General features: G+C 54.3%; 1 protein-coding gene across 5 annotated transcripts in view; it reads right to left on the reverse strand.

Moving 5' to 3' along the window:
* Nucleotides 1-16,566, reverse strand: part of DLGAP4 (DLG associated protein 4) — a 160,260-nt gene extending 143,694 nt beyond the window's left edge. For 4 of the 5 annotated variants that reach the window (XM_069871734.1, XM_069871732.1, XM_069871730.1 and 1 more), the window contains exon 1: nt 16,423-16,566. The gene's annotated coding sequence lies outside the window, so the exon portion shown is untranslated. Of the gene's footprint in view, nt 1-16,221; nt 16,344-16,422 lie in introns of those variants that run through there. The other variant, XM_069871731.1, reaches the window with a different exon arrangement.
* Between the last annotated feature and the right edge of the window lie 2,102 nt (nt 16,567-18,668).

Raw genomic sequence — 18,668 nt, forward strand, 5'->3', positions numbered from 1 at the left:
GCCTGGAACACCTCCAGGGATGGGGCAGCCACCCCTGCTCTGGGCAACCTGGACCATGGCCTCCCCACCATCACAGCAAAATATTTCTTCCTGAGATCTCATCTCAATCTCCCCTCTTTAGCTACAAACTGTTCCCCCTCATCCTAGGCAGGGAGCACAAGTCTTAATGAGAGCCAGCTGAGGGACCTGGGACTGTTTAACCTGGAGAAAAGGAGGCTCAGGGGAGACCCCATCACTGTCTACAATTGCCTGAAATGAGGTTCTAGTGAGGTGGGTGTTGGTCTCTTCTCCCAGTTGACTGGTGATAGGACAAGGGGGAGTGGCCTCAAGTTGCACAGGGAAGGTTCAAATTGGACATCAGGAAAAAGTTCTTCACCGAAAGGATTCTCAGGCACTTCCACCTTACCACAGCAGAGACAGAAATGCTGCAGAAAAAAAGGTGTGAGACCCAAGGAAGGGCCAAGGCAGCCAGAAAAGCCCTTCCAGGGGAGTGAAAGGCCCAGGCAATACCCCTTCTCCAGCACACTCTGCCCAGGTTTCCCCAGCAGACAGCAGCCTGGAGTGGCAGGACGGGCTTTGTCCAGATATCTCCTGGATTGACATGGTCTCAGGCCCTTAGGCCTGTCTTAAATGCAGGCTGGAGCACTTTGGTGTGCCTGGCAGGAGGCCATCATGATGATCACCTCACCCAGAGAAGCCCCAAATTGGGCAAGATCATAACCCCTCTTCTAGCCCACCCTTGCATTTGGCTCAGCGGCGCCGGTTACCTGCAGCCCCAGCCATGGAAAGAGCTTTTCAGCCACCTCCTCTGCCCTGAGCATGCCCAGGGGGTTGGCAAGAGGGTGCTGGCCACTGGAGAGCCCTCCCCAAGGCTCTGCAGATGGTGCTCACCTGCCCCCAGGGCCATGGGACTTTGGTCTGGGCACTGCTGGGAGTCAAGCTTCTCCTGGGCTTGCGCTGCCAGTGCACAGTGCGCATCATACGGGGCTTTAAGCCCCCTGATCCAGCTGGAGGTGTCCCAGCCCTTGGCAGGGGGTGGAACTAGATGATCCTTAAGGTCCCTTCCAACCCAACCCATTCATGATTCTATGATTCTATGAGCCTATGATTCTATGATTCTATATCATAGAATATCTGGAGCAATGGAGAAGCAAACGGGCTTGAGGAGAGAGATAGGTAAAAAAATACCATGTATGCCTGTCCTGGTCACTGCAGAGGGGCCGTCAGCAGATGGCATGTTGGAAGCTGACTAGCATGACCCAGAAGGATGGCACTGGTCAATGGATGTAGATCAGGACCATGGAAGAAGATTCACCTCTTGCCTGCAATGAGGGATCTTGCCTTTTTCACCCCTGGGTCTCCCTCAGCTGAAGTGGAAGCTCACCCCAAGGGCATGGAGTGCTGCTCCCGGGGCTGTGGGAGTCGTGCAGAGCTGTGTGCTCGCAGCAAGGCACTGACCCTGCACAGCTGGCCGGCAGCACGGCTCTGCACAGTGGGAGCACAGGAGCACGTCCCTGCAACCCCCACAGCTCAGCCTGGGCAGAGCACTTGGGGCTGCCCATCGAAGAGAAGCTTGACATGAGCTGGCAAGGTGCGATCGCAGCCCAGAAAGCCAAACTGTGTCCTGGGCTGCACCAAAAGCAACGTGGCCAGCAGGGCCAGGGAGGGGATTCTGCCACTCTGCTCTGCTCTGGTGAGACCCCATCTGAAGTCCTGTGTCCAGTTCTGGAATCCTCAATATAAGAAGGATATTTAACTGTTGGAAGGGGTCCAGAGGAGGCCACAGAGATGATCCGAGGGCTGTAGCACCTCTGCGGACAGGCTGAGAGAGTTGGGATTGTTAAGCATGGAGAAGAGAAGGATCTGGGGAGACCTTAGAGCAGCTTCCAGGACTGAAAGGGGCTCCAGGAACTCTGAGGAATGACTTTTTACATGGACATAGAGTGACAGGATGAGGAGGAATGGCTTTAAATAGGAAGGGGGAAAATTCATACTAGACATGAGGAAGAAATTCTTCATGATGAGCATAGGGAGTCCCTGGCCCAGGTTGCCCAGAGCAGTGGTGGCTGCCCCATCCCTGGAGGTGTTCCAGGCCATGTTGGATGGGGCTTGGAGCAACTTGATCCAGTAGGAGGTGTCCCTGTCCCTGTCAGGGGGTTGGAACTGGAAGGGTTTTGAGATCCCTTCTAAGCCAAACCATTCTATGATTCGATGAGTCTATGATCAGGTCCCACCTTCTTCTTGCTGCCAAGACGTATCCCTTAATTTCCTACCTTTAATTCCTTCCCTTGCTCCCTCCATGGCTCCAGGTCCCTCTACCATCTGGGAACTAATCACAACATATCCTACCACTTTCTGTCCTCAAGCCCAGCCTAGACCTTGCTGTTTACAGAGACCAAGCAATGTTGAGCGCAGAGAGGGGAGCAGTAAACATGCGCAGGCATTTGCAGAGCTGTGGCCAGGAGGATCTGTTTGAACATCTAATTAGAAAAAAACAAACCTCCTGAATGGTGAAGCTACAGCCCTATTACCCCCTCGAGACATTGGGCCATGCCCGGATTGCTGTCTGATTCCGATCTACATAATTCACTGTAATCTTTCAAACTGACTCAAGCCATGAGGTTCATTGCACAGCTCACTGGATTTAATCCACCACTCCAGTGGTGCTAACAAAGCTAATGGCACAGGCAGATGAGGAACACATGTATGGCTAGGAGGCAGAGATAAAGCAGTAATCCGACCATATGCTTTCAGTCCGTTTTACTCTTCCCCCCTCACCCCAACGCCCTTCGCAGCACTGGGAGAGACCCAAACCAGTGGGAAGGAAGAGGGAGGAAGGTCCCTGCTATGGGTGCTCACACCCCTGTGCCCCGCAGCCTGCAGTTTGGTGGGAGCTGGGGGGACCAGAATTGAGATTCTGGGTAAGGGATCATCTTCTGCTCAGAGGTGTGGCACCAGATCTCATTTCTTGTCCATCCACCCCAAGCTAACAGGCTGAGACAGGCTGACGTGGCTCGAAACCCTGTGTGTGTGCAGCACCCCTGTGACAGCCCCCTTCAGACTTCTTCCCACCCGCCGGGCACTGCCCCTTGCTGTCACCACCAGCGACATTCACCAAGGGTGCAGTGCAGCCCCAGAGCCCCATGCTCCCCTTGGGACAACCAGCTGATCTCCATCTCACCCACGGCCTCAAGCCCAGGGAGCAAAGGGCGGCTGCAGGCAGAGGGCAAAGATCAGGATGTAAGGAGCCATGCTCAGCTATCTTGGGGAGTGCAGAGATGTATCTGCAGGACAGGGACTGGCTGGGTACCCAACACATGTTTCCACAAGGGAGTTACGAGTGGCACCCTTTTCGTAGAATCCCTACGTTGAAAAAGACCTTTGCGGCCATCAAGCCCAACAATACCTGTCCGCTACTAAACCATGCCCCTAAGCACTTCATCTACCCGTCTTTTAATAGGATGGAGACACCACCACCTCCCTGGGCAGCCTCTGCCAGGGCCCAAGAACCCTTTTGGTGAAGAAATTTTTCCTAATGTCCAACCTAAACCTTCCCTGGCACAACCTCAGGCCATTCCCTCTCATCCTGTCCCCTGTCACTTGGGAGAAGAACCAGCACCCACCTCTGCACAACCTCCTTTCAGGCAGTTGTAGACAGTGATAAGGTCTCCCCTCAGCCTTCTTTTCTCCAGGTAAAACAACTCCAGTTTCCTCAGCCGCTCCTTGTAAGGCTTGTTCTCCAGCTTTGTTCCCCCACTCAGGACCTTGAAGTCTTTCTTATAGTGAGGGGCTCAAAACTGAACTCAGGATTTGAGGTGTGGCCTCACCAGTGCCAAGTACAGAAGCACAATCCCTTCCCTGCTCCTGCTGGTGCTGGCCATGCTGCTTCTGATACAAGCCCAGATGCCATTGGCCTTCTTGGCCTTCTGAGCCACTGCTGCCTCATGTTCAGCTGGTGAATTTTTGTGCCAGTTTTCACCTGTGGTCAGCTGGAGATGAGCTTCATTACAGCTGCGTAAAACACCCAGCAAAGCGTGCGGCAGTGCTGCCACGCACGATAGGTTTAACAAGGCCAAATGCCGGGTCCTGCACTTGGGACACAACAACCCTGGGCAGCTACAGACCAGGGGACGAGTGATAGAATGTGCCTGGAGGAGAAAGACCTGAGGGTGTTGGTTGGCAGTGACTGAACATGAGCCAGCAGTGGCCCAGGTGGCCAAGAAGGCCAATGGCATCTTGGCTTGGATCAGAAACGGCGTGGCCAGCAGGTCCAGGGAGGTTCTTCTCCCTCTGGACTCGGCACTGGTGAGACCGCTCCTCAAATCCTGTGTTCAGTTCTGGGCCCCTCACCACAAGAAGGATGTTGAGGCTCTGGACTGAGGAGCGGCTGAGAGAGCTGGGGTTGTTTAGCCTGGAGAAGAGGAGGCTGAGGGAAGACCTCATTGCTCTTTACAACTACCTGAAAGGAGGTTGTGGAGAAGAGGGAGCTGGGCTCTTCTCCCAAGTGACAGGGGACAGGAGTAGAGGGAATGGCCTCAAGTTCCACCAGGAAGGTTCAGGCTTGACATCAGGAAAAGAATTTTTTACAGAAAGGGTCATTGGGCACTGGCAGAGGCTGCCCAGGGAGGTGGTTTAATCACCTTCCCTGGAGGTGTTTAAGGGATGGGTTTAAGGGAGGTGCTGAGGGACATGGTTTAGTGATTGATGGGAATGGTTGGACTTGATGATCCAGTGGGTCTTTTCCAACCTAGTGATTCTGTGACTCTGTGATATTGCTCCCACCCTGTTGGGGTATCACCTTGGAGCTCCAGGCAGCTGGGGTGGAATAGGAGGGGGAAGATGAGGCAGAACATAAACGCTCTTCCACTGCTTGTCAGCCCCACACTGGGCAGGGTGTTGGGTGGGAGCGGTCAGGACTGTTTTCAGAGAGGTTTCTGGAGAGCAGAAGACAGGTCTTCTATTAGCGAGTAAGGGGAAGGAGACTACCCTGTCTTCCCAGGGAGGCTGGCAAGACAAGTCCAAGCACCCACAGCTCCTCCTGCCTCCATGCTGGGAAGAGAATGGCTTGGGAGGGCCAGGCACCCAGCTACCACCCATCCAGGTACAGCCTCCTCAGCTTGAGCACCTGTTGAAAACGAGCTTGAGCCACCAGCCACTAACCAAATTGGTTGTGCCCTTCAGCCCCAAAGCCCAGCTGGTCCCGCACCATCCGACCAGAGGGAGCAAACCCTGCCATCGCTGCCTTTGGGATCTGTCAGCAGGGAAAGGTGCCCTGCAGAGGCAAAGGCATTCAGTGCCCAAATTAGCCGCACTGGGTTCAATCTGAGATTTTGACAGCGGATGCCAAATTTATTTCCAAGCTCACTCTGGAAATGTCACCATGCTGGTCGGAAGGAATTGGGTACATGCTCCCTTTTAAATAGAACCAAGCATATGGGAGGAGGATGATTAGATTGCTTCCAAGCTGCCAAATTTCTTTGCTGCAGCTAAAAATCTTCCCCAAAATGTCCCAGCCCACAATGTTTCTGAGCACTGAAGTCTGTGCCGAGACTTTTCCATTGACAGTTGTGCTCTAAGCAAGAAAACACATCCATCCAGTGAGGTTCCAAGTGGTCCCAGCTCTCAGGAGGCTGAGGGGTCTGCTGCCACCCCTTGCAAGCCAGAGCAACTCCTTCTCTCCTGTGACCCTACCCTGGGGAGGGCACAGAGCTTCTTTCTCCCTTTTACTCTGCCAAAACTCATCGCTCTCAGACCATCCCCTCTCCCTTCTCATCTCCCGCGCATCTCCTGCCTGTTCAGGACAGAGCTTCTGAAGGAGGAACCATCTCCCTGCCAGATGCTGGATGGCATCTCCCACACCACAGCCATGCAGATGCTGGTGCCGAGCCACCACAGCCCCAGCTCCCCCAGGAACCGGCACGCCCTGTACAAAAGCAACCCAGTGGCTGTTTGCAAACCAAGAGGGGAGCAGTGGAAGCCCCTTTAGCTCCTAGAAGATAAAACCCCTCAGCTCTCATGGTATGTGTTGCTCCCTTCAGTGTCTTCAGCTGACTCCAGTGCTCCCAGCTGCCGGCAGTGGGTTCCTTGTGGGCCATGAGCTGACTCTTCAAGACAACAGCATGACATCTCAGGAAAGAGAAGTGTTATCACTGCCCAGACGAAGGGATTCGGGCCTTGCCTTCATTTGGGAATGAAAATGGGAGGAGAGATGGGGATGTGCTTTGGAGCTCTTCAGTCAGCATCGCCAACGTAAGTCTGTCCCAGCCAGGATCAGGGATACCTGGAGCCAAGCAACTACAGCACTTTGATGTTTACCCTCAGTCTGGAGGGAAGCAATATAAGCCACTACAGTCCCCTTTTTCTAGGCTGGAGGCAAGGTCAGCAGCCCAAAGTGCAAAGCAGCAGCACTGAGGTGTCCCTCATGAAAGCCCCAGTGAAGGGATGACCTTGGGATCACCCAAACCATGCCTGAGAAGGGCACAAATAGCTTCTCTGTGCCTGGCAGGGCATTTCCTTCTCTCTGTAGGTAACTCTGAAGCTTCGTCAGGAAACAAAGAGCGTGCTGGCCTTCCCAGAAGAGGCCATGTGGTCAGCACTGGTTTCCAAATCTGGGGATGGTGTCCCCTCCCACTGAGGCTGCTTGAATTTCTGCCAGCCCAGTGTGGGGGACAGCTAAGACCAAGCACACACCGTCCCTTCAAAACCAGCCTCCAGCAGCCATCCTCATTCTCCCAGCAAGAAAGCAAAGTATGCCCAGACCTGTGGAGACCAGGAGCGGAGTCCTCCCTTCTGGTGTGAGACCCTGTGACACCTCGGAGTCCTCCAGGCCTTCTTGCTGGTGCCCTATTGCCAAAGCATTCATCCACTTTCTTTCATAACACACTGATCAGCTGGATCACAGACACGAAAGATCTCACTGTCTCGTATCTGCTTCTACCCCAGGACTCCAGGGCACGAAGAGAAGCCAGCAGCCCTGTCCCTGCTCAGCAGGCTGGGAAAATAAAGCCTGTTGCAAGGAGGCAGCAAGCCTAAACCCAGCTGAGAGCAGAGCATCATCATCTCCAGGGTCCCTGGGCAGCGCTCCACCTTCCTTAGAGGGTCCCAGGAGGACTGTCCCAAGCCCACCTGGCAGGATCATGGCCCTGGAGGCAGGAGCTGGCCAAGAACATGCTGTAAGGCAGCAGAGCACAGAGGGCAGGAGCAGGAGGACTGGTGAGCCCAAGCGGTTAAAGCAAAGTGGCACAGCTGCTCCCAGCTCTGCTCTCAGCCCACACGCTGCTGAGTGGTGGATGGGAGGTTTTTTCTCTGCATTGCAAATCCCTTCTTATTCGAGTGCTGCAGTGCTGTTTGGAAGGAAAACAACCACTCTGGAGAGAGAACAAAGGGGTCCAGAACAGCACTGGCACCTTCTCCTGCCCAAGGCAGGTCCTGGAACTAGCCCCGGGAGAGCCTGGCTCCGTAGATAAAGCTAAAGCTTCCCTAGCAGGCAGCCTGGCTCAGAGCAAGAACCATCCCTTCCCATTCTCCTGTGCTGGTTTCTGGCACAGACAGTCCTGGCTGAGCTCTCTCTTCAAACCTGGGAAGCGGGTGGAGAGGACGAGAAGACAGAGGGAAGAAGGCTTCCAGGTCTGTGGAGGCTGGCTGGCAGCAGAACAACAGCCATGAGAAACAGTGGAAGCAAAGAGCTCCCGGTGTGTGGCTGTAGCCCCTTTACAGCAGAGGCCAGAGCGGTTCTGGGATGGGTTGAGTGCCTCAGCGACGAATAGGCAGTGTGAAGGCTCTGTGCTTTCTTCCAGACCAGTTGGAGGACCTTGGTTGCAAAAAAACTGGACTGCATTTATTCCCTTTGTGGCACAGGATGTTGGGAAGCCTGCCCGGACCTTCCTGCCCGGTCTCTATAGGGTGCTGAGCCCTGAGCCCCCAGGAATGTGGCTGCAAGCTCTTCAGGTTCCTCACAATTCCCAATCCAGAGATGCATCTCCACACGTGCACATCTCCAACACCCAGCACCCGCTTTACACCCCCAGCAGCAAGTTTTCTTGCCAGACATGCAGCAATGCTGCTTTTGGGAATCTGCAGCAAAACAATCCTCATAGAATCACAGAATGGTTTGGGTTGGAAGGGACCTCAAAGCCCATCCAGTTTCACCTCCTTCCCATGGGCAGGGACACTTCCCACTGGATCCGGTTGCTCCAAGCCCCATCCAGCCTGGCCTGGAACACCTCCAGGGATGGGGCAGCCACCACTGCTCTGGGCAACCTGGGCCAGGGCCTCCCCACCCTCACAGCAAAACATGAGATCTCATCTCAATCTTTCCTTTTGCAATTGAAACCCCTTCCCCCTCATCCTATCCCTGCATTCCCTGATCAAGAGCCCCTCTCCAGCTTTCCTGGAGCCCCTTTCAGGACTGGAAGCTGCTCTAAGGTGTCTCCACAGCCTTCTCTTCTCCAGGCTGAACAACCCTAACTCTCTCAGCCTGTCCACACATGGGATATGCTCCAGCCCTTGGATCTTCTCTGTGGCCACCTCTGGACACGCTTCAACAGCTCCATGTCCTTCCTGTGCTGAGGACTCAAGACTCCCATGTTTGCAGGTGCTCAAGTTCCCCCATCAGCAAATTTGTGGGAGCCACCTTACTCAACGTTTCCCTCCACTCTGCAGGGAGACAGATGTTGGCTTGTGCTCCTCAGCACAGAGGTTCAGTGACTGATGGAGCGTGGAAATCCAGGACAGTGTCCACAGAGTACTTTACAGGTGACAAGCCCTTGTTGGGGGGATGAAGGGGACCGGAGTACGGTGGAGCTTAGATTAACTATGTATGCATTTGTCTGACACTGGAAAGAGCCCATATGGACCAGGAGCCTCTCAGGAGGAAGCTGTGCTGGGTCAAAAAGCCATGACTCTTCCTCTAGGCCCTTGGAAACCAGGTAGAGGGGGATGGAGTGAGGGAAGTGCTGCTCTGTGGACAGGGCACACGCCAAGGGACAGAAAATGCCAGCACTCTTGGTCCAGTCCACTTGTTCCTAATGGGAGAGATCACACTGATTAGAGCTTAGGAGGAGAAAGGCAGGAATAAAACCAGAAAGCCCTAAAACCAAGGGACAGCAATCCCCAGCAGCAGAGAGCCATCGCTGGGGCAGGGACCTCAGGATGTATTCAATGCCCCAAGGCTTCTGACAAGAAGCACCACAGGGATGTGTGGGGTCGGGAGGTTCCAGATCCACCTGCCCTTGGCCAAGCTAGCCCTGCAGGGTCTGGCTCTTCAGTCCCATCCTCCTCACCACAGCATTCACCCGGTCACCTCTCCAAACTGATTCAACTCAGCTTCAAACAAACCACCCATCCCTCCATCTACCTGGTGATCTGTCCTTCCATAGATTTCTCTTTTATCTACACAGCCCAAACCCATCGTCTGTCTGCCTTGCTGTTTACCAAGGAAGGTAGCCAGGCAACTCTTAGGCTCCTCATCTATCAGCTCCGGTCGGTGTCTGTGGGTTTCTCCACAGGGAAGAAGGTGCACTCTGCCTCTGTGCCAGGTTGAAGATGGATCTGCAGAGGTCTGGGCACCAACACTACTTTGAAAATGTGGCCTGGGGCAACAAACACCAAGCCTTAAATCTGTCCTTTGGTTTTATTCAATCTCTATTCCAGAAGGAGTACAGATGTCTCCATCAGTGGCCTACAGCATTTAAAACCCAAAACAATCCCACAAGCTCATCACGTGCGGGTGGGGGAGCTGACTCTGCTGGACCTCTTCCCTTTGCAAGGAGGGCTGGAGCCTGCAAGTCACATGCTGGGTTTCATTGCTCTGTGTTATTCATGTTGTCCAGTGCTAGAACTTCTCCAGGCTGAACATCGCTTCAGAGCAACCCCCCAGGCAACCCTCACTCCCTGCAGAAACACCCCTGCTCCAGGACGTGCCAATCACTTTGGAAAAAACAGATCCACGGGGATGTTTTGTTACGAATGTGCTCAGGGACTACATTCCTCTCTTGGGAGGAAACCTAGAGAGCACGGGCCAGGTGTTGGACAGAGCAGGGTGAATATATGCCATCCCATCCTCTTACACCGCCTCCTTCTGTACTCAAGGAAGCAAGGCTTGTCAGGGGAGCAGGTCCCTAGTCCTTCACAAAAACACTGGACCCAGACTTTGGACCAAGCCCTGCTCCCGTTCACTGGCTCTGTCTGCAGCACGGGTCAAGAAGCAATGCTGGAGCCTTAGATTAAACTTCACTCCAACACACAAAAGAAGGGAATTAAGAGTAAGAAGCCCTCAGCTGCCTCTTCGCAGGGCTCTGGGACCTTCAGTCAGTCTCACTCTTTTGTTTTTAATTTCAGATGCCCTCCCACAATGCACAAAGGCTTTGCTGTCCCTTTCCTGAAGGACAGCAGCTCCCTCCAGCCCCACCAGCAAATCCTTCCAGGAGCAGAACAAACACATCCCTGCTCACCTAACCTGTGTTCCTTTTCACTTCCAGACCCAAAGTCAGAGCATGGAGTGGTTTACACAACTATCCAGCATGGACAGCAACCATCCCAGGGGCCTCTGTGTGCAGACACATGGTAGCAAAGGGATGGAGGCTTCTAGTGCAAGCCTTTTTCCTTTCAATGCATTTGGATTATTGGTTTCTCATGACTGATAGGCAGCAGGAGGGTTGCTGCAACACAGTCATGTCTCTGGTGAAGGGGTTGTTTGGGTTCCAAGCAGAAAGGCAAATGCAAAGTGAGACCAGAGCCCCAACAAGACATATGGCAAGAGACAGGCAGTCCACCTGCATTTTCTGGTGCATTCAAGAAGGGTAATGGAAGCAGAAGTCCTGACTCATGATGAGGACTCAAATCCCCTTTCTGAAGACAAATTTCACTGAGCACCCTGTGCAGAAACTTCAAGAAGGTCCCTGTTTAAGACTGCCATGAGTGTCATCGTGCTTCTTGAAGGTGCTGAAGCATCCAACCACTCTCAGATGGGTGCCAGGAGGGGTTCAGCCTCCTTGGCATGGAGTGAGCAGGTGGAGGACAGCAGCTCCAGGTCCTTCTCAGTGGCTCCATCTCCATGCAGTTGTCATGCCAAGGTTTGCTCACAGAGTGCTTGGCTGGCAGTGGGCATGCACAAGTGTCTTCTCCAAGCCCGGGGAATATCACCAACACAAAACCCAGCCAGAGCTGGAGCCTTGCCCGGTGATGGAGGGGCACCCTGTGCTGGGAGAAGGTGCAAGGAGAGGCTGACCTTTCATTCCTAGTCTTCACCACAACATGAGAGGCCACAAGCACCTAGAGGTAGCTTGTACCAATGAAGCACCATGTATCCCACCACTGTGTTCCACTCCTGTGATGTGTCCCTCCCAGTGGGAAGTGCAGCTCTGGCAGCAGGGGGATGCCCACTGCTCCTCCCTCCCAAGCATCACTGAATCATCGCCCTGGATGCCAGCCCACTGCCTGCCACGCTGTAAAGGATGCAGGAAGCCCATCCAGCAGCACAGCTCTGCAGCTTCCCAGTCAGGCTGAACTGACCTCTGCCACCCACGTCCTGGGACATCACTTGCGACATGCTGGGACCCCCACCTGCGGACCAACACAGGGTGCAGCCACTGTAGATTCATAAAATCATAGAATCATTATGGTTGGAAAAGACCTCTAAGCTCATCCAGTCCAACCGTCAGCCCAGCCTCACTGTGCCATGGCCACATGGTTTTGGGGACTCCACCACTGCCCTGGGCAGCATCTTCCAGTGCTTCACCACTCTGTCAACAAAGATTTTTTTCCTCATATCCAATCTAAACCTCCCCAGGCACAACCTGAGGCTGTTTCCTCTCATCCCATCCCTTGTTCCTTGGGAGAAGAGCCCAGCACTCACCTCACCACCCACAATCTCCTTGCCGGGAGCTGCAGAGAGTGATAAGGTCTCACCTCAGCCTCCTCTTCTCCAGGCTAAACAATCCCAGGGCCCTCAGCTGCTCCCACAACCCCTGTTCTCCAGACCCTTTCCCAGCTCTGTTCCCTTCTCCGGACTCTCTCCAGCCCCTCAAGGTCTTTCCTGGACTGAGGGGCCCAAAACTGAACCCAGGATTCGAGATGCAGCCTCACCAGCACTGAGCCCAGGAGGATGACCTCTTCCCTGCTCCTGCTGGCCACCCCATGGCTGATCCAAGCCAGGAGGCTGGTGGTCTCCTTGCCTACCTGGGCCACTGCTGGCTTATGTTCAGCTGCTGTCGATCAGCTCCCCCAGGGCCTTTTCCCCAGGCAGGTTTCCAGCCACTCTTCCCCAAGTCTGGAGTGTTATGTGGGGTTGTTGCAACCCAAGTGCAGGACCCAGCTCTTGACCTTGTTAAACCTCATACAATTGGCCTCAGCCCATCAATCCAGCTTGTCCAGATTCCTCTGCAGAGCTTTCCTACCCTTGAGCAAATTGACAGTCAAGCAGAGCCCACCACCACAGTCGGTGGGCATCTTCCCATTGCACAGAAGGGCTAGAGCATGTCCTGCACACACATCCTTGACCCTGACCCTCCAGCCTCACAGGGTCACAAGCAAAGACACCTCCAGGACTCTTCTCTCAAATCCAGGTCAGCAAGGAAGAACCACGCTTGTCTCTGCCCCCATTCCACAGCTTCCCCAGTGTGCCACGCAGGGCTGAGGGCACCTCCTGAGGCACAGCTTGTCCCCCTGCCTGCTCAGCCCGTTGCAGGCAGGACCATGGTTAACTGGGTGCGGGGAGCCTCCCATCTCAAGCACTCCTGCCCTGTGCCAGAGCATCTGGCATGAGGCTCTCGCCTTCCAGCAGCTCCCATGGCAGCAGTGTGGGAGCTGGGCTTGGCACTGGCACAGCCGTTCACCTTCCAGTTTCCAAGGAGATACAGCATGCCAAGAGACTGCCAGGGAGGACCATTCCTCCCCAGCACCTGGGAGGCACAGAGGAGAGAGGCTGGGCACACACACACTGGAGGTAGATGTGGATTTTTTTCCCTCACTGTTTCCGTACAAAATAGAGAAGTGAAAATGAAGGAAAAGAAAATACAGTAAAATAAAAGAAACCCGACAACTCCAATTTCTGGCTTAATGAATAAATGAAATGCATCCCAAGAGGTAATTAAGAGCTTCGAACCAAACATGTGTCACCTATGGAAAAAAAAGGAACCCAGAGAGAAATCAAGCAACTGCAATTAAGGAGAAGAGACAGATGGGAGATTGCGGGGAGCAGGGAAGGCCGGGCAGTGAGGGCTCTGCTCCTGCTGCCCATGGCTCTCGCGCTGGTGTTCTCACTGTGCCCCGCGGGGCCCATGGGAGCGGGGCAGTCCTGCTGGTGCAGAGGCCTCCCAGAACTCAGTGATGTTCCCAGTGGTTTCTCCTATGCTAAGGACATAGAAACATAGAATGGCTTGAGTTGGAAGGGATCTCAAAGCCCATCCAATTCCAACCCCCTGCCATGGGCAGGGACACCTCCCACTGGATCCAGTTCCTCCAAGCCCCATCCAGCCTGGCCTGGAACCCCTCCAGGGATGGGGCAGGCACCACTGCTCTGGGCAACCTGGGCCAGGGCCTCCCCACCCTCATTGTGAAGAAATTCCTCCTTATGTCTAGTTTAAATTTGCTCCTCTCCATTTTAAAGCCATCCCCCCTTGTCTTATCACTATGTGGCTTTATAAAATGTCCCTCCCCACCTTTCTTGTAGCCCCTTTGGGTACTGGAATGCTGCTATAAGGTCTCCTTGGAGCCTTCTCTTCTCCAGGCTGAGCAACCGCAACTCTCTCAGCCTGTCCTCGGATGGGAGGTGCTCCAGCCCTCAGATCATCCTTGTAACCCTTCTCTGGAAGAGCTACCCTTCCACTTCACTGTCTCCTGTGCAACCAACCAATTTTGTGCCTGCAGGGTCTGTGTCCATTTGCTCTCAAGTCTCCCTTCCTAAATCAGACCCCAAGCTTTGTCTCACTCATCCTCCCTGGTGTCACATCCAGGAAATACCCAAGCCCATCTTTGTTTCCTTCTGTCCCTTTCCCTGTCCTTGGCACTACAGTGTGTGGGAGATGCCTGGAGCGTCGCTGCGCCTCAGTCATCACCCAGCCACGTGCTCAGTTTGCGTTGGAAGGGTTTGCTGTTTGTGCGTGTGCTGTTCAGGAGGAAAGCTGGAGGAGGTTTTTCCTGCAGTGGAGAAGGGGATGAGGTTGTGGTTGTGCACGACTTCAATCCTCAATCCAACACAGCAGCCATTCGCGGCACAGATCCCATCCCTCCATGCATGCCTGCCCAACCTCCATCCTCATCCCCAAATCTGCTTCTCAGAAACACAGATTCAGAGAATCATTTTGTTGGAAAACATCTTTAAGATAATCAAGTTGCACTGTACCTGTCCACTACTAAACTGTACCTTGTCTACCCACTCTGAAGTCTCTCCAGGGATGATCCCACCACCACTCTGGGCAGCCTCTTCCAGTGCTTGACAATCCTTCCAGTGAAGAAATTTTTCCCGATATCCAATCTAAACCTCCCTGGTGCAAATTGAGGCTGTTTCCTCTTGTTCTATCCCTTGTTATTTGGGAGCAGAGCCCAGCACCCACCTCCCCACAACCTCCTTCCAGGAGCTGCAGTGTGATAAGGTCTCCCTTCAGCCTCCTCTTCTGGGGCTCAACAGCCCCAGTGCCCTCAGCCGCTCCCACAACCCCTGTTCTCCAGACCCTTCCCCAGCTCTGTTTCCTTCTCTGGACACGCTCCAACCCCTCAAGGTCTTTCCTGGACTGAGGGGCCCAAAACTGAACCCAGGATTCGAGGTGCAGCCTCACCAGCACTGAGCCCAGGGGGACGATCCCTTCCTTGTTCCTGCTGGCCACCCCATGGCTGATCCAAGCCAGGAGGCTGGTGGCCTCCTTGCCTACCTGGGCTACTGCTGGTTCATGTTCAGGTGCTGTTGATCAGCACCCCCATGTCCTTTCCCACTGGGCATCTTTCTAGCCGCTCTTCCCCAAGCCTGGAGCATTGCATGCGTCTGTTGTGGCTCAAGGGCTGTCCTTGAGGTCTCTGCACCACTTGCTACAGCCTTGATATCAAGGAGAAACCAACCAGCCTGCAGAAAACCACATGCCTCTTCCTTCTCAATAACCCCAGAAGGCTGCAAGTACATGCTTTTATTGGCCCAGAGGGTGGGCAAAAAGATCAACTTCGTTGAAAAACAATGTGTATTTTCCCATGACAACAATTCAGAGAAGGGGTTTGGTCGCTGCTGTACTGAGAAAGCCACATGCTGTGAGGGTCGTGCACTCCCTGGCAGCCTGTGCTCTTTGGAGAAGCCATTATTCACTTCTAAGTGGTGTTGGGGTCAGAACAGGGCACCCACAGCAATCCCTGCACTGTCCCCACCCCTTGGGGAACACAGCTGCTTGCTGTTGACCCAGGCTCCAGGGCTGTGAGGGAAAATCCCCTGCCATGTTCTTGATGCTTATTGGATTTTATGACCACCTTCTCCCACTGGGAGGCCAAATCAAGACCTTTTGAATGTTTGAGTTTGTCTGAGCTGCTGATGGAGCCAGTGTCACATCCTGGGAGATGGCAGATCATTCCTGACAGGAGGAAGGCATGTGATTTATCCCTCCGTAGGTCTGCCCTGCCTATTCACTGCCTCTCAAATGTCTGCTGCTTGCAGAACAAGTTCCTTCTCAATAGACCTTAGCATCCGTGACAGCACTGCTTGAGTCCAGAGCCCTCCCTTTGCACAAGCTCATCTCTTGCCTTGGGGGACAAACACAGGCTTTCCGTATGCTCAAAAGGGCTGCAGCCATTCCCTGCAGAAGCCTCCTTCTCCAGCTTGCCAGAGGGTTCAAGTATCTGCACCTTCCTCTTGTCCACCAAGCCCACAGCAACTCAAGGACCTTCGGGACCATCACGTGTGTAGCTGAACTCATAGTCACTGGCTAACAGCATAGAGCAAACCATGGTGAGAGGCAGCCCCATCGGTCCCACTGCACCTACAACCTGGTTGTGTAGGTGCCTCCTGGCTCTGCTGGCCACTTGGCTCATGGTTGGTCTGGTCTCCATGGGCTCTGTGCCACAGTCACAGCTGAAGCCTGGATGCTCTAGTGCTCTGGCATTCCTCCAGCCACTGCCCAGCATCACAGGCATCACCTGGAGCAGAGACCACCATCCGCCCACGCCCCAAACAGTCTCCGATGCCACCAGGGCCACACCAGCACCTCATCTGGATGGCCATATCTCCCCTTCCCCTGCCAGCAGTACCTCTCCTCCTTCGCTGCTGCCCAGCACTCAGGATCTCTTCTTGCCTTGCAGGGCAACAGGATCCCCAGAGAGAAGCCCATGTTCCAACACCCCATGGCTCCTCTTGCCTTTGGCACCAAGAAAACCCCATGGAGCAGAACCATGACCCCGCGGGGGTCCTGCCTCAGGCCCTTCCCTGCCCGTGGCACCCAGAGCACTCACAGTCCAGACGCTGCTCTCCGAGGTGGCTCTTCTGCCAGGACACTGCAGTCATTCACGAGCTGGAGGACGCTGGTGGTCCATGTGCTGGCTGCAGGGTGGGCAGAGCCAGGTGGCAGCTCTATGATCGTGCTCACCAGGCTCCTTGGGCTGAGGAGGGCAAAGACAAGTGTGAGTCCAGGGAGGCATGGATTAACCTCAGTCCCTTCCCCGTCGCAAAGTTCTTCCCCTTCCCCAGGTCCCTTTAGAATCATAGAATCACCGGGTTGGAAAAGACCCACCGGATCATCGAGTACAATCATTCGCATCAATCACTAAACCATGTCCCTCAGCACCTCATCTACCCGTCCTTTAAACACCTCCAGGGAAGGTGACTCAACCCCCTCCCTGGGCAGCCTGTTCCAGTGCACAATGACCCTTTCCGTGAAGAATTTTTTCCTAATGTCCAGCCTAAATCTCCCCTGGCGGAGCTTGAGGCCATTCCCTCTCATCCTGTCCCCTGTCACTTGGGAGAAGAGCCCAGCTCCCTCCTCTCCACAACCTCCTTTCAGGTAGTTGTAGAGAGCAATGAGGTCTCCCCTCAGCCTCCTCTTCTCCAGGCTAAACACCCCCAGCTCTCTCAGCCGTTCCTCATAAGGCCTGTTCTCGCCAGCCCCCTCACCAGCTTCGTTGCTCTTCTCTGGACTCGCTCCAGAGCCTCAACATCCTTCTTGTGGTGAGGGGCCCACAACTGAACACAGGATTCGAGGAGCGGTCTCACCAGTGCCGAGTCCAGAGGGAGAAGAACCTCCCTGGACCTGCTGGCCACGCCGTTTCTGATCCAAGCCAAGATGCCATTGGCCTTCTTGGCCACCTGGGCCACTGCTGGCTCATGTTCAGTCACTGTCAACCAACACCCCCAGGTCCCTCATCCTCCATCCAGACTTCTCCTAGTCTGGAGCTGCTCAGGGTTGTTGTGCCCCAAGTGCAGGACCCGGCATTTGGCCTTGTTAAACCTCATCCCATTGGTCTCAGCCCATGGATCCAGCCTGTTCAGATCCCTTTGGAGCCTCCCGACCCTCCAGCAGATCCACGCTTCCACCCAGCTTAGTGTCATCCGCAAACTTTAGGCCCACTCTGCGAGGGAAGGAGCCAGCAGAGATGCTCCAGCTGAAAAGTACCCAGGCCGCAGATGAATCACCATCTGCCAACTTCAAAGCACACCCATACCCAGCATCTCCTGCAGGAATTCCTCTCCACCAGCCCTCTGTGGATCCCCACATGCCCCTACCTTCCCTGGAAACACACCAGGCAGGGCTGAGCCACAGGGAACCCATCAGAAGAGCTGGGAGAGCCCTCACAAGGAACAGAGAGGAGCGGTCTCAGCTGCCCTGTCTCTCAGCAGAGCAAGAGGCAGAAGCAAAGAAGGAACCCAGCAGGGATAACAGTCCATCCCTGACTTCTCCAGACCTGCTCCAAGCATGGCCACAGACTCATGAGCTCATCAGGAATCACAGATGTTGGAAATGACCTCGAAGCCCACCCAGTCCAACTGTCAGCCCAACTCCACTGTGCCTGCTAAACCCTGTCCCCAGGTGCCACGGCCACACGTTTTTTTAACCCTTCCAGGGAGGAGCCTCCACTACTGCCCTGGGCAGCCAGTTCCAGTGATTCACCACTCTGTCAGTGAAGAAATGTACCCAATCTAAACCTCCCCTGTCACAACTGGAGGCCATTTCCTCTTGACCCATCACTTGTTACTTGGTAGAAGAAACAACCAGTCCACCATGAGTGTATGGTGGTCACACTGCTGAGGTCAAATCCTCAGACAACATCTAAACACCTGCTGGGGTCCTGTTGAAATGGGAAGCACTGTTTCCCTAACTCCAGGCTCTCCATGGTTGCCAGAGACCAAAAGCTGGGCTCCAGCTTGATGAAGGTGTCCAGGAAGGTCAACAGACCCCAGCACAGTGAGCAACTTGCCCTTCTGCGAAGCAAACCTTTCACCTTATGACTGTTGGTGCAATTGGGACATCACATAGCTGCTCTCAAAGGCTCAGAGGAGAAATGGGCTTCAAGCCATGAAAATGGTTACGTGTTCCACCAAGCATGTGGCACCTTCCTTCTCCCTCCCGTCAGCCCGGCTCACTGCACCAGTGACATGCACATCTGTCCTCCCCGTGCACTTTGAAAAGAGCAGCTTACACTCTGATCGGATTAGAGGAAGAAAACTGCATTGCAATAAATCCAGGGAGGGGACTGCTTGCCTG

The sequence above is a fragment of the Phaenicophaeus curvirostris genome, chromosome 18 (genome assembly GCF_032191515.1).
Source record: "Phaenicophaeus curvirostris isolate KB17595 chromosome 18, BPBGC_Pcur_1.0, whole genome shotgun sequence".
Lineage (NCBI taxonomy): Eukaryota > Metazoa > Chordata > Aves > Cuculiformes > Cuculidae > Phaenicophaeus > Phaenicophaeus curvirostris.